Genomic DNA, 20172 nt, shown 5'->3' on the forward strand with positions numbered 1-20172 from the left:
TAATTTGTTCTAGCTTATTTCTGCCCGTAGGTGCACATTGCTCACATTCCTAGAAAAGGATTTGGAAATTTCTAGGTATCACTGCTAGTGCCCAGAGGAATACTTTTCTCTAACTGTCCCTTGCGATATATCCAGGGTCACTTGGAACTAATGCAGATCTCCGAGTATAAGTCTTTGACCAGCTGCCCAGACTGTTCACTTATGGAGAGATGCATATCTTCTGGGAATACCACTCATTACTGTTCTATGCACCAGTTTATTGGTGAGAGTATTTTTAATTTAAGAGGGTCTTTGAACCATTTTTGCCACGTCCATTGATGCAATCAAAGAGCTGAGTTCAGGCACTATACAGAAATACTTGGACACATCTATTGTTTCAATCATTCAATGGAGCAAGGCACATTTTGTATCCTGGCACTCCGTAACTAAAGAATTGTCTGCCCTCCCAGCAATGGGCCCTCTACTTGAATGTGGGCTAAGGGCCATCTATGTTGAATCGAGTTGCTCTCTGCAATGTTGTGCAGGTATCATAGGAAAACAAATGCTTCAATGTCTACATCACAATGTGGATCAGTGCTAGGGGTGTATTCTTATTATTTTATCAAGTGTAATCTTTCATAAACCCAGATTATTGAGCTAGGAGAATCACACATTATTTCTGTTTTCCTTATATGTACATTGATTGTGTAATTTTCACTTCATTTGCAATGAAAATGTCTTGTGGGAACTGTATAAAAGTTCACTGCACCAACATATGCTGCCCTGGATGGGAAATAGAATGAGTTTGTATCTTACATGCCTTTTGTACACAAGAGAATACATCATGTCCAATTTTCACATAATTGACCGTCCGTGCAAAATGTGCATAGAAACCTTAATTATTGCAACAATCACATGTCATGAATGGAAAAAAGTACACAATTTCAGTCTTTCTTCAACAATATCTAGATGAAATATAGAGGAATTTTTGTTAATACAACAAAACATGAGATAGACTGACTGCCAGTGGTATGCAGCAATGTTACTTCCCGGATTGGTCTCTCGCGTAACTCTGCTTCAGTCAGTATTCCATCTAAAAATGCTCTGCAAAATAAAATTCCTTCTGAAAACTGTGAATGCCACTTGAAGCAGCTGCTCTTGAAGCAGTTTGAGAAAATGTAATATCTCTAAGATTTTATAGAGAGTAAAATTCTGCCCATTCAATACAAATTGTGATAGAACACGCCTTGTGTAAGCTGTGTTCCTAAGCAGTCAATCATTGGCTCATCTTTTCTTGTTACTTGTTACTGGAAATGAATATTTGGAAAAACTATCATCTACTGTGTGCTTAGAATGTTCATAACGTGTTCATTACATATGGCTATATAGGTGCTCACGTTTTAGAAGTTGTTGTGATCCTCAGAGCTGTGACCGTAAGATTCCGATTAATATTAGATTTTGTAGAATGCTCTTACACTGGCTTAAGGGAAGAACAGGACAGAGAACAGCTAGTTTGAGGGAGAATAGTGAAATAAAGAGTCATGTATTAAGAGCTGTGCTAAAATCGATGTGAGTGGTGATGGGTTGGATCTTTTGTGGAAGTGGAGACAGAGAAAGTGGCACCGCTGCATCCAGGAAACAGTTAAAGAGATAGAAGCAGTAGAACAAAGAAGTCTACCGGGATATATAGGAAAAGTCTTTGTGAAACAGTAATAAACTACATTCAATAAAGGGAGCTGGAAGCTACTTATTAGGAAAGTTGGTAGGTCACAGTGTAAGACGCCGTAGGCAAGTCTAAAAGAATTAGAGCATTACTATGGCCCTTCTTAGCTTCTAGGCACAAATCTAAAATGACTGCCAATGAAGCAAGTTATGATGTGTGGTTGAGACGAAATCCCACTTAAGAGTCACCCAGCATGGAATTAGTCTCACTATTTTGAAATGACTGTTTTGCCACAGAAAATTCTAACATGTTATCAGCGGCTGGAAGCAAGCAGATAGGCCTGTAATTGAAAGGAAATGATGGATCAAGATCAGAGTCCTTTAGAAGAGGTATAGGTATACAAGTGACTCTCCTAAAGGCATGCAGAACAGTATCAGTAGAAAGAGAAGATTAAAAAATGCTGAGCGAAGCTGGGGAAAGAAATTCCTTCAAAAAGGAGAGAAATTTAACTGGATTATGGTACAGTGGGGAGCCAGATTGCCATTGATCTAGCAGATGTAAGACCGCCTCTAGGTCAAGTAATGAAGAAGAGTACATGATATGGTGAAAAAGGATTTGGTGTTCTCTGTAACTGGTGGGTTAGCAATAGAAAAGCAAATGTTCTTACAATTATGCATAGAATAAGTAACCACTTGCTCACAAAAGTCGTGTGGGTACAGAGAGTCCTTGGTGGGTTTAATCAGAGTGATCTATGAATCATTTTGAAGATCCCTCTTTGTTTATGTTCCTTACATATTCGAGCGATAAAGAAGTAGTATTTAACTTCTTGAATCGCCACCTCAAATTCAAAAAGAGAGTTTATATAATCTCATCCCCAAAGACGTTTGTCCATTGTGAGTGGTAAAACATATATTTATCAGATACATTAGAGCTATCGATGATCAGTTTCAGGTTTTATAAAAGATAAGGACCAATACTGTTGGGGGGAAAATAATGTGATTTCTAAAGAACTTAAGATTGATTGAGAAGTGATAACTAGGTCAAGCATATGACCAGCCATACGTTTCATTTTTGTTGTACCATTTGTGTTCGAAAACAGGTTTGAATAGTAATATCAGTTATTTTAGAAGAAAGGGAGTTATATTGCACATAACAATGGCATGTGGGACGGATCAGATGTACGCTACCTACCTTATGTGACATGTTTTGATAAACATGGATAAACCTATGGGTCTCTGGGTGCGGAAGATAACCACTGTCTTGTATATGAAAATAAATGTGAATTATGCAGGATGTGTGGGGGGTATATAAGGAAGAATTAAAACCAGGAGTTGGAGAACATGTCTAGAGTATGTTGTATTATTACTGATTACATGAAAATGTCGTGGGGCACTGCAATGATTGTCTCTATATGTGATGAGAGCCGTGTGACATTTTTCATGCTTAAATATTGTTTTCTAGTTGTATGGAAGCAGAACACTCGTTTTACCTGTGAAAAACAAAATATATATTTTTTTAAACTTTCGTTTCGTGTAAATTAAAATTACCAAGAATAATAGGCTGGTTTATGTAGAGTTTAAAGGCTAAGAGCAGGTCATTAAAGTCGTTGAGAAAATCATTTGCATTTGCTAGCCCGGCGGCTCTGTAAATACAGTTAGAGGAGCATGAGTGTTGTGCGGAAGGAAACAACAGTCTAGAAAGCTTTGTGTAAGGGTGGGGATGAGGTCAATGCGAAATATAGTCTTCCTGGTTAAAATAGCTTCACTAAACCCCGAACCCCCCCTCCCACCTCCCCACCATTCACTGCCTGGATACTGAGCTCCCATGGAAGGAACCTTCAGGAGGTAAGGAAATGGAAATAGACTCATCGATGGATTCAAATAAAGCTGGCGCAAGCCGTGGCTTAAATGGAGTCTCAGTAACATGTAAGAAGTCTGCAGTAATGTCTGATAATAAATTATAAAATTCCAACGAGTGCTTTGGAAGGGAATGTTTTTGATCAGAACAATTTAAAGTGTGGAAGACTGAGATTTTTTTGCTAACATAGACATTTGGGAGGAGGGGAACAATGATGATTATTGACCCCTTTGTAGAGCTACTATTCCAAAGAGTTGAAGGCTACTTAAAAACTGAGAAACAGGTCTGAAGGGGTTATTTATAGATAGAAGTACTTCTCTACTATAGCTTAAGTGTTTAACATGCTGATCATCATTCAAGCTTGTGTCAAGTTTCAAGTGCTGGGTAGAAGAGATAATAATGTCCCTTTTGTAGGAAGTCACACAGACTGCAGAAAAAACTGGCAGCATAACCGGAATCTGGGCCGGGTCGGGCGAAGACGAGTTTGTCTTTGATGTGCCTTTCTCAAGGTGCCAGTACACCCGATGTGCACACCTGCTGCACAGATATGCTTGGCATCTGTTTATATGTGTTCACATACTCAGAGGGGTTCGCATCACTAGATCGTACGAGTCAACACTTTGCAGTGAGGTCAGTGGCGAGGGCAGAGACATCGAGCGGAGCACAAGGGGAAGCAAAATAACCAGGATGGGCCAAGGGGAGAACCTTAATAGGAGGTAAAACCAAGTAAAAAGCCAATCTTCTGGGTTAAAACCATTGCACATTTCATCCAATTAAAAGGTGGTGTTGAGCCGCCCGCAATGCATATCCAACTGGGAATATACTTATCATTCCAAACTAAGTGCATGGAAGTGATGAGCATTTAAATACCCCACACAACTAAAATAAACCAATAGGCAATGGCGAGCCATGATCGAGGTCTTGGCCAAGGTACTACACAATAGGGCCTGGCCTTCTAAGAGGGTGGCCAACAAATTTCTTCTGAGGAAAGACTTATGAAGTGAAGCTATCTGCCTTCAACTAATCTCTGACAATATATCTAGTCTAAGCCAGTCCTAGAACCCTCAACCATTCAAATTTCCTAAAAAGAAAGAACTGCAATAAGTCAATCAGCCCACACAAACCCTTAACCCCAATCTGTGAGTGAAGGACACTCATGAAAATAAGTGAAAGAGTGAGTAGGCACCTCACGTAAGCAACACCAGGAAGACTACCGGCAGGTTCTCACCAGCATGCCCACGTTTGTCATTATTGGTTGCCTGCTCACTTGAAAAAACGTAATCGTGCCCAGCAAGAAGATAGAAATAGTAGAAAAGAGAATTTTAACTGACTCCAAAAAACGAAAATCCTGTGATGTGTAAAGGACAGTGTGCTCCTTCAATTAAAATCGAGGTCAGACTCACAGTTAACTTTGCCCTCTTTATTCGTAGTCGTGAGCTTACTCAAACTAAAAGCACTGCATGTTGCAAACCTTGTCAAAGTAGGCCAAAAGAGATTAAAAACCAGCGTACTACATTCAGTATGGCCACACTCTAGATGCCTCAACCTTGTCAAAAGTACTGAGCAGACTACTATTTCGAGCAGACCTAATTCAGTAGGATGGACTGCCAGTTACACACTGAATGCCAACAAGATGAAGGGGACAAGAGAGATCAGTTTAAGGTCTAGGTGTGGAATTCTTATCTATGTTAGCAGGCATTCCTCTTCTAGTTACAATGCCTTAATATAATTACGCGATGCTAAAAATATTCCAAGCCACTAAATGACATGATTTGATTAAGAAGGACTAATATTCTCTTAATTAGATCTATTTTTCCTGCTTGTGATAATTAATATTCTCAGGTCATTGAAATGATCAAGATAGGCAGTCTGTTTAACAATGAAGACTAATTTATTCTAAGGATTTTCAATATAACAGCTATGTTTCTTTCCCATAAATATCTTGCTCTATAACAGTGAAAACGACTTCCTCTCATCCTTTTATTTTTTTATCTCTTAACTTTAAGCAGCTGCATCCTACATTACGATGTCATTTCAAACCTAGCCCTTTCAAACTCAGAACTATCTTGGGCAAACAGGTGGTGGTTTTCATGCTTATGATTGGTAACTTACAAACATTTTGCCAAGAAAAGTTATGCACCATTTGTAGCTTGATGCATGATCTAGGAAGTTGGCCAAACCCGATTTTGTTGAAGTTCTTGTCACCGGCAGTTGTCTGTTTGCTCTGTGATTAAATGCCTGTGAAGTCATTTCAAGCGCATAACCCATGCACAATCATTTATTTTGTCATCAAGCCTAAGGCAATGACAAATGTTTTGTGGAGAGAATAGCAGTTACCGTTGAGAAGTGAGCACACAGTTCTGACATGTCCATATGATCTTGGCTAGGTCCATTTCCTGCCTTCTGCTGCACTCCTTCCAAAGGTATGTGTTCAGAGATAGAACATTGCCTTGTGCAAAACATTGATTCCACCAACAATAGGCACTGGGGCAGAAGAGTGCCCGTTATCTCTTCGGGATATTCAGGAAGCACCAAGCTGCCAAGCGAAACGTACTCTATTGGCAGGATTAAAATGTTTCTCTTTGAGTTTCATCATCTGTAGACAACATCAAAAACACTAGTGGTGAAAGAATTTTAGTGTGTGTTATCAATTGGCTTTTAGTGATCTGACTTGGATTTGAACTTTCTATAGTACCGACTATTCCCAAGTATACATCTAAAGTTTCTTTGCTCACTTTGGAGTGTTAGCATTAAAATGCTAAAAAAACGGCCCCAAAAAAGGAAAAACTGTAAACATTGCACAGCACCGTGGTTGTGCTGGCAGGAATTGCTAGATATAGTTACTGTCCTTGGATAGTTGGCAGTTTTTTTTTAAAGTGCGGGTATGTAAACAAGCTTATCAGTACTTAACAGTAAAAAAAAAGTCACTGAGTGCAACTTTGGTTGGTCACACAAGAAAAATACAAGGCAGCCATTGTTTTGTGCACAACCTCCTCTGTCTAGTCCCCAATCAGCAGGGATTGCTCTTCCAGTAGCTTTAGATAATCAATGTGACAAGGTTTCAGCCATGTGACCTTGAGGCTCTGTTTCAACAGTTTAGCTGTGCTTGTCCAAACTTGTCTCAGGTATTTCTTTCATGGTAATTAGGAACAAGAGTAGTCACACAGTGTAACCATAAATTCTGCCCAGTTTGTTTGTGAACGCCGGGGACAACAGGGCTTGGAGAATTCTACCATTGATTTGTATGCCTCTGTATAGAGTGCTGTTTTATCAGCTTTATCTGTAGCAGTTGGAACAACTCTCACTTTTTTTATCAAGCACGCCCACTTATAGTCTGGTGTGTTATGCTTCACCTGGCAGGACTTTCAGGCAATGCATTGTCTGGGTCATAATAATCCCACACATTGTCGAACTGAAAATGCCAACAGGAAAATTATTACACTTGTTTTAGATCTGAGCAAACTTTGACTGACCTATTTTGAAGAAGTCATACCTGTGTCACCGGAGAGTGCAGAAATGGGGATACTTTCACGTTTGCAAATGATCTTATGCAAAAGTAGTTCTCTTTAAACATGCAACTTGTGAATAATTAATTTCCCCTTTATACGAGAGTAAAACATAATTGTAATAAAATGTCTACATGACTTCGCTACCGTGCACAGAATGAGTGCTTCACAACTGGGCCCGACTGGCCATGTCTGCCAGAAGGCAGCTGCTTGGTGGCCTTAAATGAAGAGCTGTTCTTAGTACAGCTTCCCAGATGTCCAAGTAAACGTCTCAAATAATAGCATCTGTTGCTAATTGTGCAACTTCAGTTGACAGAATGGTCTCAAAAGATGAGGATTCAATGTGTACGTTCCCATTCACCCACTTGTTGTATATCGGTGTATACACTCGCACCATCTGTGTGGCAAATGACAGGTTCATAGAATTAGAAAGTATGGGGTATCGCTCACTGTTGGACCTGGCCATTCTGCAGGTTCACCCACTAACGTTTTGCCTTCCCCCTTCCTTTTTTCTGACCTCTTTTTTATTGGCTTAAGGGTTCTGGACACTTTAACGCTGCTAACCAGTGCTAAAGTGCATATGTTCTGTACTCGAAATATGGTAACATTGGCTTATTCACAATTGGCATAATTAATTTACTTATCAGTTCCTAGTAAAGTGCACTGCATGTGCCCAGGGCCTGTAAATTAGATGCTACTAGTTGACCTGCAATACTGATTGTGCCGCCCACTTCAGTAGCACTTAAACATGGTCGAGACCTACCACTTAAAAGGTAGGACATGTACTTTTGAGTATTACAGGTCCGGGTAGTAAAGAACGGCTAAATGTGTTTTTCACTACTGCAAGGCCTATCTCTCTTATAGGTTAACATAGGAATTGCCTTACAACAGTTTAGTGTCTCTGGTCTGACAATTTAAAATCACAACTTATGGTGAAGTTTGATTTGAACTTGTAAGTCTGAAAATGCCACTTTTAGAAAGTTATTTCATTAATGAATAAGGATTTAAGCAATATATATTGCACGATTAAAGTAAAAACAGAAAAAATGTGTATGAGAACCTAAATGTAATATAGGCCTATCAATATTACGGCATAAGATATATAGAAGCCCACAGAACATGAATTGTTGCTTTACTCATTTCAGCCGAAGTGAGTGTGATTTATTTCGCATACCAATTTTATCACATACAAAAGAATTATATAGGTATATGTAAGTGTGTATTTACACAATGTACATTTCAACATTTTGAAGTGGTATCATGAACCCCAGTGTAGTGACATAACCAAACAGTGCAATGCATATAGTGCTCATAGGAAACGAAAAGCAATGGTTATTGGTGTCTAAAAGAGGAGCCCTTAAAAGTATGATACAGTCAGTTCTCCATAAGCAACTTGTATAGTTTGCTGGGGCTCTCTCATTAAAGAAGTCAGCAACGTTTCGTCCCCCTTGTGGTAAGGGGTCTCTTCAGGACCGGGATTCTGGGGACTAGGGTGAAATGGATTTTAGTGCTAGTGAGCATTTTAAATGTGTGGGCTTAGGTATAAAAAGGCAGTGATGCTTACCGAGCAACACATTGGGGGTGCCCATAACGCAGGAGTCTTCCTAATTTAATTCAAGGTCCTTCGTCTGGGCTTCATGCTTGTCAATTCCCTCTAGACAGTTACACACAAAGAGAGCTGGGGTGTGACATTTGCATACTTGTGACCCATCACCAGGCTTATGGGGCTTCCTGATGTAGATTGGGAGGGAGGAGCTGACACTGCAGCTGAATAGGTCTGTGCCTGTCCCCACATAAAGAGCGGCATAACCCCCGTAGTGAGTCTGGAGCTAGGTCAGGGAGGGTATAAATCTTGTAACCTTCAAAGGTCTCTTTGAAGTCTCCCCCACTTCAAATGCACATTTGGGTATAAGCACTGAACCCCTGGCACCACTAAATCAGAACTTTGCTGGAACCAAGGACATTGTGCCTGGAAGAAGAGCTACGGTGCTGCGGGAGGGATTGCCACTTTCTACTGCTTTGCTGTGTTGGCCTGTTGCCTGCTTATTGCTGTGCTACAGGAGGGACTGCCATTTTGGAATTCGCTCTGCTGTGTTGACCTGCTGCCTTTTGCCTGGGCCTGGATCTGCTCTCTGCATCCTTGAACCTAAGATTCCCCAAGAGCGTGCTGGCTTGCCTCCTGGTTTCAGAAGTCTCAGGGTCACAAATTAATTCCTGCAACTCTCCTGGTACTGCTGGACTCTGTAATATGTGAATCCTACACTTGCCTGAGGAGCGCCCTCCAGTCTTGGTCCTCAGAAGTGGGTTCTGCCGCTGGTTTATGCAAAAGCAGCTGCTTTGCCTCGACTTTTTGAGAATTTCCACTGTATCACCCTTGGATGACGACAGAGAGGCTGATCGATGTTGAAGAATCCTCAAGTCTGTGTGGCTCGACGATGCTGCTCGGCATGGCTCGATGACGAAGCATTGCATTCACTTCAATAGAGCTTGATGACGACGCTGGACCCTTCTCTGTGTAGCTTGACGATGACGCAGTAGACTCTCAAAGTCGAAATAAATTGCCCTCCAAGGTATTTCATCAGTGGGACCTGTCTGGGTCCTATAGACGCCCTACTGTCGATCGCAGTTGGCCCGAACTATGACTTTGCATCGGTCCTTCACGACCTCAAGTAACCTTTTGACCGCTAGTGACTTCTAAGCACTATTTTTGGTTTAATCTTTAAAAATTGATATCTCGAATTCTACTCATTGGATTTTTGTCATTTTGTTTTTGTTTTAATCAGATAAATATTCTTAATTTTTCTAAAGTGGTGTGGAGTCTTGTGGTGTTTTCACTGTGATACTGTAATTATTGTGCTGCACAAATACTTCAAAAACTGCCTTTTTAGATAAGCCTGACTGCTCGGTGCCTAGCTTCCAGAGGGTGACCACATATCATCTTTATTGTGTATCTAGCTTACGCTGACTAAGTGGTAGGTTTGGCCTGGTTTGGGTTTATACCCTAGCCAACCAGAAACTCAAATTGGATTTAATCACATGAAAATTTGGCGGGTATGTTGGCATCTTATTGAGAGTAAATCTGTTGCTAGGTGTGGGGTTGTGGGCGTTCTTGAGCAAGGGCCCACAGATTCTGATTCTGAGTACTGACCTATCATTAGCAGTGACTTCTCCCTTTGAAAATGCTCTCAGGTGTACCCAGGGCCAATGGAATCATGCGATTCCGTGGCTGCTGCGATTTTGGCATAATTATGGATTTGACACATAATCCATCACTTGCTCCATAATGTGCAGATTTGAACAAACAAAAAATGTTTCTAGCTCAAACTGATCAAGAGTTACTAAACCTACGGCGAGACATGTTCCTGCGCACGAGAAGGCTTTTCACAAAGGTTGAATAGTGTTACAAAGGTAACACCCACATTCAGCAATAAGCAACTGAAAGTTGCTTATTGCTGAATGTGGGTGTTACATTTGTACTAGCAAAGTAAAATATTGTCCTCTTTTCCGAGACACTCTTACCGTCTGTACATTTCTCAAATAATGCATTAATAGTTTCACAAAATGTGCTGCGTTATGCCCCATACTTTGCTTTTCATTTCTGCATAATTTAGTAAACTATAACACCACATAATTCCTGTGGCCCGGTTTGTACCCCCTCAAAGTAAAAAAAATATGGTTTCCTGAATGGAAAAGGGGTGGGAGCTCCCACCAAAATGGAAGGAGGTTTCAGGGAAAGGTTCTACAAGAAGAAACTAAAAAAAATTTAGTATTCGAGCACACTAATCGAAATGTAGTCCTTTTTAGGTTTCGCTGGGGAACGGAGCGTAAGCTCCGCCTCCAGAGAAATCTGTAGTTTCTAGTAAGGGTGCCTTGAATACGCCCCTCTATTTCATTGGCTAGCTCCATAAATGGAGGCTAGCCATTGGAACAGAGAGGCGTCCGTCATGGCCGGACCAGATTCGGGGGCGTTCCCGAGAATCTTTGGCTTTTGGCTACGTCATGCTACGTCAGCCAAAAGCCGGGAACGCCCCCGAATCTGGTCCGGCCGGGCCGTGCTTGCTGCTGTCCTGCCTTCCTCCGTGTCCCTCCTCCCGCCGTCCCCCCTCCCCTCGCTGTCCTGTGCACGTTTCCCGTCTCCCTCCCGCCGTCCGTGTCCTCTCCCGCCGTTCGTGTCCTCTCCCGCCCCCCCCCCCCTGTCCTCGTAGGTGCTTGTTGTCTTGTAGTTTCACTTTAAGTAACTAAGGCCTAAAAAATTCCAGGAGGCGACCTCTAAGCTCAGTTCATTGTAAATTTGCCCTGTCACGCATCAGGCGGTGACATCCGCCAACCTTTAAATGCACTTTTGGCAGAGGCAGAGCACACACATGCCACAAGCCTGGGCTGTATCGTGTTGTGAGTTGCAAGGCACCCTTTTGCCTGGAAAGGCTTCTACCCACCAGAACTGGGGTCCCGATTGGATGATTCGTTTTGCCCGAGCACAGGAGGAGGCGTGGCCGAACCTCGCTGACCGCTCGCCTGTACTGCAGCAGGACCTGCAGCCCTCTTCAGCTGTGAACCCTGCCACCATGAGCGCGCGCCCGGCTTTCATAGCGGCAGAAGTCGTCGAGGAGTTTTTAAGATTTCCTGAACTCATCCAGCAGCTGGAGAGAGCCCTGGCCAACTTCTCCCGTGGCGCTGAAGGGGGAGTTGTCCAGCCGCTGCGGACCATCGTTCCAGTTGCAAAGTACAGCGGGTAAGAGTGCCTTACTACTAGTGCAGAGATTCTGGGCGCTGCACCAGCCGAGAGACGGGGAGATGCGTGAACTGCCTCGTTATTTCTGCCTTAAACAGTCATGATGCTTCTGCAGTACATATGCAAGGTCAGTTAACAATGTCCTTTCACTGACCCGAACATTCCGGGACTTTGGAGTCCGTTCTTGGTAAATTAAAAAGATAAGAGATGCGTCAATGGGCAGAATGCAAATTGTCCTCCTGTAAAGCAGAGGTGGCCAAAGGCATTAGTCACATTCATAAGAGCGTGCAAGCCTCCTGGCGTCCATTTCGTAGGGTTGAGATCGGAACTCTTCACCCACATCATTAATTAAGTTATTCACACAGACATATGTTCCCCATCCTCAGAACAAATGATCTTAAAATATGTGAATATTTCTATTTATTTAATTCTTTTTTTGCAAAGATCTCACTCGTTTAGAAAGTAACTTTCACTTTGAATTCAACAGAGCCTATATATAGGCTTTTTTTATGGGCAGACGGACCCTCTCTCCTATAAACTATAGGGCGGAATGTGCGCGACCATCTGCTTTATTGTATTTTCTCAGACAACTTTGCCGACTCTGGTAAGTGCAACGAAATTGCGTGGTAATTTGTAGTCCCTGTCGGGGATGCAGAAATATTATAAAAAGGTGGTAGTTTAACCTGGAAAGCGTGACACTTGACAGGGCTGCACAAGGCAATCCGAGTAAATCCAGGGTCTTGCTTCATCCCAAGAGTGAATAGAACCACGGCCCGGCCAGTGAAGGAATTAGCAGCTACACATACAACAGTTAATATAAAAGAACCTATGCTCAGCTCTCACAGTTAATTCGTTGGCTCGCCCACCTCCATTGTTATTTAATTATCATTGGATTTTGAGTGACATCCTGGAACGTTCTCTCTCTCCAAACAATCCTCCTTCCTCTAACTCCTATCGCCGCTTTAAAAGAGCAGGACTGCCGTTGCCCTTTTAAGAAAGAGTGTTGTCGCTGTGAGGAAGTTCGGAGAGCAGAGCATTGTGTGTTTTGGGTGTGGAGTTTAGAAGAGAGATGAGGAAGAAGTAAGTGAGAGTAAAGAGAAGAGCCCCTTTCGAAATATTAAGTGAAACATTCTTTGACGACCGGGAGTCCTTAAACAGTGGAGAAGATACGGGCTCGGATCTGTCCAATAAGACTTGTACCTGCAGAGAGAGAATGTGTGAAGTGAAGTACTAGGAAGTACATTTCCAATTATTATACTGAACGTTGCAGGCCAAGCTGGGGGCTGAGTAAGACTTACGAGTTACTGGTTGAATTCTGCTCTGCCCAGCTGTGACTATCCCTGCTCCGAGACCGCCGTTCGTAGGGTATCATCAGACAAAGGGCTTCCCTGACATCCTGTTTGTGCATTATTTTGAACCGTAACCACAGACCACAAAGTGAATTGATAGAGCTTAAAAATGAGGTGAGTACATCAACCGTTCGTGTGCAGTGCACTGGTGCCCTGTGTAAATTCACTTCCTCATTTACTTACATCTTTTTTTCACGGACTTTAATCATCCGCTTCAGATGCAGCCTGCCCTGTGTACTGAGTGGATGCTTCATACCTAGTTCCCCTATGTCAGTCACGGGAGCCCTGGAGAATGCACCCAGGCTACGTGGAGCAGAAATGACGGGGTGTTTTAACTCACAGGCGGCCTCTCTCTCCACATAAGCACACTCCAGGCAGTCCCCTCTCCTCGGTATTTGATAAAATTGAGTGCAGAGTGTGAGTGCAGAGTGCAAAGTGAGTGTGCAGAGTGCAAAGTGAGTGTGCAGAGTGCAAAGTGAGTGTGCAGAGTGCAAAGTGAGTGTGCAGAGTGCAAAGTGAGTGTGCAGAGTGCAAAGTGAGTGTGCAGAGTGCATAGTGAGTGTGCAGAGTAGTGAGTGAGCAGAGTAGTGAGTGAGCAGAGTAGTGAGTGAGCAGAGTAGTGAGTGCAGAGTGCATAGGGAGTGCAGAGTGCAGAGTGGAGAGGGAGTGCATAGGGAGTGGAGAGTGCAGAGGGAGTGGAGAGTGCAGAGGGAGTGGAGAGTGCAGAGGGAGTGGAGAGTGCAGAGGGAGTGGAGAGTGGAGAGTGCAGAGGGAGTGGAGAGTGCAGAGGGAGTGGAGAGTGCTAGAGAGTGCAGAGTGACTGCAGAGATTAAGCTAATGGCAATGTAAATGACAATGCCATTTATTTATCTGTTTTCAAAACCAACACATAAATACAAATTTTGTCATTTACAATGCCAATAACTCTAACTTTTCCAAAGGCGAAACCATTGCATTGTAAATGCTTGTTCATTCCTGCATGCAGAGGTAGTTAAGTCGGTACTTACTCCTGCAAAACTGCAACGCAGGTTCCCAGGATTGCTCTATCGATTAATTAAATACTGCTAAAAGTCATAATGTTACCCCAAACGTAGGTGGACACTTCTGGGTATAAATAACAGGCTTTAAAAAAGAAATCTGTGAATCGGCCTACCGAGAACTTATGAACACACAAATTCACACAAGCACTTCAAAGCAGAAACATGTTATAATGATTGTTGGTTATTTACACTTTCACTTGACGTTCCTGGAGTGTGCCGTCCCTCCCTACGGCGGCTTCTCTGCCTCAATAGTAGGCTGCTCCACACAGGCACGATGGTGTAACTATGTACCACAAAAATGACCTGAAAATGACCTTGATACAGTACTCTTCGGTCTGACAGTTGCACGCGTACATTAATCACAGCACTTGTATTTTGGTGCATGCATTGCTGGAGAGAATGAAGTGAAATTGTCCGATTAAAACTTAGTATAATATTAATCAAAGAGGCCTCGGGCCAGAAGCCTGCTGGTCCCAGTAAAGGTGACGTGTGTGCGCGCGCGAGCAGGTGCATGCATTGTCAGCATGAATAATCACTTCAGAACGATAACATTTTCACCCCGCGTGCCATTCATTTTACTCAGCTCAACACAAAATGTACCTTTGACCCCAGACTGAACTACAGCTTTCCACCAATGCTCGAAGAACTGCAAGTAAATAAATAATTATGCCCTGCATCCCCATGCTAGGAAGCACCGTCAAAAGGTGTTTTTATTTCGTGTTACCGACGAGGTAAGAATGTGCCGAGGTGGGGCAGTCGGTTCACATTTAATGAGGCGGAGGGACATTTGCCATCCAATACAAAGTGGTTCGTTCTCCTCAGGGTCCGCTTTAGGGCTGGTGGCATTCGGAGTGACAATGTTGTTTGTCCCCAACCCTCCCACCCCCCATATGATCTCCTCCTTGGATTCCCTCACTACTACCTGGCAAAAGTGCCCCTCATCTCGCCATAGCGCCTCTCGTTTGTTTTAAGCCGCTGGTAAAGTCTGGCTTTACTAATCCACTCAGCTATCCACATAAAATACAAATCTGTTATTTGCAGCAGGCTTATTAACCCTCTGTGCTACTTTGTGGCCAGTCACAATTGCCACATGACTAAACCACGATCACTTTCCCTCTACCAGGAACATTAGTCACAAGAGTTATGTGACATATTTATGGCTGCCTGAAAGCTAGATGCACAAGGAGCTCTGCAGCCTTTAAATTGTACATTAAATTGTTCCCTTGAGAATTCCAATAGAAGCCCATGTTCACACCAGAACATTGGCTTCTATGGGAATTCACAAGGGCATATTATCAAGCCCATTATCGCCGCTTTAGCGGCAGTATTCTGCTGCTAAAGTGGCGATAATTTTAACGCTGTTTCTTGATAATAGGCCCCCTAAAAGAATTGCATCTACTGAAGAAGCTTTGACTGTGGCTATAGACAGTCAAATTATGAATTTGAAACAAAGAGAATACCCATCATCGACCCTGTCAGATGCTGTGACAGGAATCTCTACAATGCGCAGACAAGATTTACTTTCATCTCACACCAAGACACCACAAGACCGGATGGTGTTCATGTCTAAGTGCGCCACAAAATCAATGGCGGTAAAGAAGATTATCAAGTCTAGATCGGAACTTCTACAGTCAGAACCTGAATTCAATGGGTAATTTGTACAACAACCATTGTTTGCCCACACGAGGAGCCGTAATTTAAAAGAAATGTTAACACAGTCCAAAACGGCTATTATTACTAAAGCATCTAAAATGCACAAGTGTCACAATTGTGTCAATTGCAAGAACGTGATGCTAGGAAAGACCATCAACCATCCACATTCTGGCAAGTTGATCAACCTTAGATATTCAGGAGATTGTAGTTCCTCATTCGCCATTTATTGCATAAAATGCCTGTGTGGGCTATTATATTTGGGGAAAACAGAGCGAAAATTAAAATCTGGATAACAGAACACAAAAGCACAATCAGGACCAAAAGCATGAAGTCCAATCTTATTACACATTGGCTAGAACACACCACATTATACCACAATTATGATTTACGATTTACGATTTTAGAATTCTAAAGTGTTATCACTGCGTGAAATTTGATGGATCAAGTCACTCAATACCATGACTCCACTTGGTTTGGACAAGAAAATGGTCATGATATGTTTCCTATAATGATTGCTTATAATGTACGTGTCTCTTGATGATTTAGGACAGCTAACGCACATTATGTTGATTGGATTGTATGACATAATGTTCATGTTAGCATAATTGTATTTTGGAGTTGCTTCACTGTTGTGAGAGCTTATGGTTGGGCAATGAGTTATGTAAAAACAATTCACATCATTTTCATGCCACACACATCTATATTGTTAATGTGCAAATTCATGGCAACTTAATGCATGAGTTCTCACTAATGAGGAATACACTATTTTTCATGTTTTCCTTTGTACTTTTTCTTTTTTTCTATCTGTTTCTTTTTTCTTTCTTGGCGTCTTGGTAGTGTTGTCTACCAAATTCACAATGTGCACCTTGCTTAATACATTGGCTTACTATTCACCTGGTTTATTCACCACTCTGGTCTACTCCCATATTATACACAGGTTCACTTTAGTAATTTGTTGGTGTCTATCTAGCATCATTAACACGCTAGTAATAACAAAGGTGATCGTTTTTGAACAAACTAGTGATGGCTAGGACAGTCATTAATATAATTTTTGTCATGAGCGGGAGTTTATTTCCCGGGTTTGTGCATGTGTTGACCCCAATAGTATTGTTAATGTGTGAAATGATTCCGGGCATACTTCTGGGATCCCTGCTATGCTTTTGGATCAGATCAATTTACAGCGGTTTTCAATAAGAACAGTGTCCATTCAAATATGGTGCGCTATTGTGTTGCTTGCATAGTCCGTTTTCAGTGTTTCACGAAAGTTCAAATTCATGGCGGGTTTCCAGGCTTCTGTTTGTTTGGAGACCCGATTACGTGTTACTAGTCGAAGGACGCTCTGAAGTTTCAGATTGGTAAATGGATCTACACATGATGGGTAATGGATTTGGTGTGGATAATCGGGTGTATGATGAATGTGCTGCTTGTGTTTTTTTTGTAGTAATCTCCTGTGTGCAAGGGGCATTCCGACACCCATCTATACTACTATTATAAAGGAAGAACTTTGAGGCTTTGAGGCGGGTAAACTCGGGAACCACAGCGCCAATCCACACACCCGATACATCGTTGGAATCCTCAGGGTGTGCAGATGGACATAGGCTATATAAAGTAAAAAAAAACGTTATATTTCAAAAAAATTACATTATAAAAAAAGTAGTCCCCTCGAAGTAGCACCGGCCGCGACCTGCGTGCTGACGTCAGGAGCACGGGGAGGAGCGGCGTCCAGGAGCGGCGGACATGGCACGGGGGAGGAGCGGTGACGAGCGGCGAGGAGCGGTGGACTGAGGAGCGGCGGCTGAGGTAAGGCAGCGGGGATCGGGGCAGGCGGGGGACGGGGCGATGTAAGGCTCCAAACTACCACGATCACGCTCATAATGTAAGGCTCCAAACTACCACGATCACGCTCATAACAGCTCAGGAAGTTCAACTGCAGAGCGCCAGCGTTTCAGCGTTTCAGCTTTAAGGGTCATTAGGTTGACACGCGAGCATTATGTTACCATGCTGGAATCTCGGCACGCCAAGCTCCGTCAAGGGTAAACCCCGCTCAAAGAGACCCCACAGGCGAAAGTGATCCGTCAACCTCGAAGCCGTGTTTAAATGTGCCCTCTTTTCGTGGTTCTTTTCATGTGGACGGGGAAAGCAAACAGCCCGAAGCGCACTGCTGTGACTATCATATGTTGCCTTTTTAAGGCTCCGGGTGACATTGTCGGTTCAGGCGAGGTCGGGGCAGGCGGGGGACGGGGCGGGCAGGGACGGGGAAAGCAAGCAGCCCGAAGGAAAGCCAGGAAATCTGGTTCGGTTTATCCCCACTCTAAACACATGGAAATGGTAATTTCCAGGTGAAGGCTGGAGTAATAGCTGCAATACAGTGAGACGGTTTTACATTATAGTGCACTGCTGTGACTATCATATGTCGCCCTTTCAAGGCTCCGGGGGACAATGTCGGGGCAGGCGGGGGTCGGGGCAGGCGGGGGACGGGCGGGCGGGGGCCAGAAATGCTGGACAATGTCGGGGCAGGCGGGGGTCGGGGAAGCCTGATTGCTCCTGGACAAAGTCAGGACGGGCTGCTAGTACACTGATAAATTCAGCAGGGCACGTGGGTTTTCTTCCCAATCAGGCATGTGAGACGCCACTTCTGGCATGTTTCATTGTTTCCTGTGTGCAAAGGGAACTTTGTACAGTGGATTGATGTTGAATCATTGTTTCAATGTAGAGAGATCCTTTATTCAATTCCCCGAGGTGGCAGTAATTTTCAAGGGATATGGTCTGAAGAGCAAGTGATCACACGCATGATAGTACATAATTTTGCGTCCACCCATAGAGATGTACGGGATTATACCCTATAGTGGTCTATATTTATTAGATACATTGGATGGTCTATCACATTATTCCACCTGTCTATATTGACGCTATTGTGTTCTCTTTTTCTAGATTATACTTCAGGACACCCCAACATCTGTTTGTCACATGAGTCTAGTCATCCTGTAAGTTCTGAGCTCTTCCACTATCAGCATTGGTGACGGGCGTGTAACTTTAGAGTACACCATCTGTTTTGTTGTTGAGCATTTTCTTCTGCATTCTGCAGAATATTCTGGGTTTTTCTTGATCGCTGGCTGTTCTATTGTTTTTCGCTTTTATTTTCTCAATCAAGACACTGTGTTTTCATCTGGGTACTTATCGTGCATGTCATTTTGTTCACAGATCTTCCTTTCCTCATCTACACCGTTTCCATGTCTATGTGCATCCTTGGTGTGACACGATCTATCCCTGTATGTTGAACATGGATAACAGTTTGGTTCATTGTAATTCGTTTTCCATTCTTTCTTACAGAGGCCCCTGAAGAAGGGATTTAATGATCCCGATATGCATTGGGCAATGTTATTATATTGGATGCTTGTAATTGAGTTTGATACATGGACAAGGTGATGTTCGTGTGATATTTACTTTTGTGACATTGCATATAGAAATATTTTTTGCAATAGTTGAATTCTGTGATCGTGATTAGCCAAATAATGGCTCAAATATCAGCTTAAAGAGAAATCAATTATTGTTTAATTCATTTACATTGTATGTTTGCTTATTGACAACGTGAGACTTTAATTTACCCTGTGCAATCAGACATCGAGTAAAGAGTCACTCGCATACACTGCTTCTTTGAGGGGTTGGCTCCCCCTTTCTGGTGTGCACGCTTACGAGTTTAGTTAGTTTCACTTCTCATTACATTGGTTTTACATGTAGAGGTGTGCGCTAACACACAAATCCATTTTTACAATATTTTGGCACCATATCCCTTATGCTAGGGAATGAGAAATAAAGAGAGGCACAGTTTAGGAAAAGGGAACACTGTACTTGATTAAGAGCTCACTGGTAAAGTCTTCAAATGAATGTAATAAGTGGTAAATCCTACTATGGAAGATTTTCCTCTAGTTTTGAATTTTCCATTGGAATGATCTGCACCATCAAGGTATTGGTTAATATGTTGGTCCAATGGCAATCCTTTTGATTGGGTCAGTGGTTATTAGTGTAATAGACATTTTCTACCATTGAGCAGGACACATGTGTAGTCATGGTTTGATCTCTCTTGCTGAAGATTCCCGTGGTTTATCTAGGTAAATCTATACTCTTCATTGGAGCAAGAGTGTAGAATGTCTCTTTGAACAGGCCCTATTCTTATCTTTTTTTTGTATTCTGGTAGTCCAGGAAGGATCCTCAGGAGGGGAACCTGAAAGTTGCATAAACAAATTCTTTGCAATTTGATAGACTTGTCTTGAGGTTTGGTTTATTAAATATTAGCTTGGTGGATAGATAGAGAGGTGCTTAGGGTGGCCACCTCACTCTGCATCATCACAGACAGAGTTTCCTGTCCTGACTCATTCAGCTGCAAATCATTGCT

At 42.6% G+C, this 20172-nt stretch overlaps 1 protein-coding gene across 1 annotated transcript in view; it reads left to right on the forward strand.

The window, feature by feature from the left end:
- GLIS3 (GLIS family zinc finger 3) overlaps positions 1-20172 on the forward strand; it is a 1035169-nt gene that overhangs the window by 391326 nt on the left and 623671 nt on the right. The gene's annotated exons all lie outside the window — the stretch shown is intronic.

The sequence above is a fragment of the Lissotriton helveticus genome, chromosome 2_1 (genome assembly GCF_964261635.1).
Source record: "Lissotriton helveticus chromosome 2_1, aLisHel1.1, whole genome shotgun sequence".
In the NCBI taxonomy this organism is placed as follows: domain Eukaryota; kingdom Metazoa; phylum Chordata; class Amphibia; order Caudata; family Salamandridae; genus Lissotriton; species Lissotriton helveticus.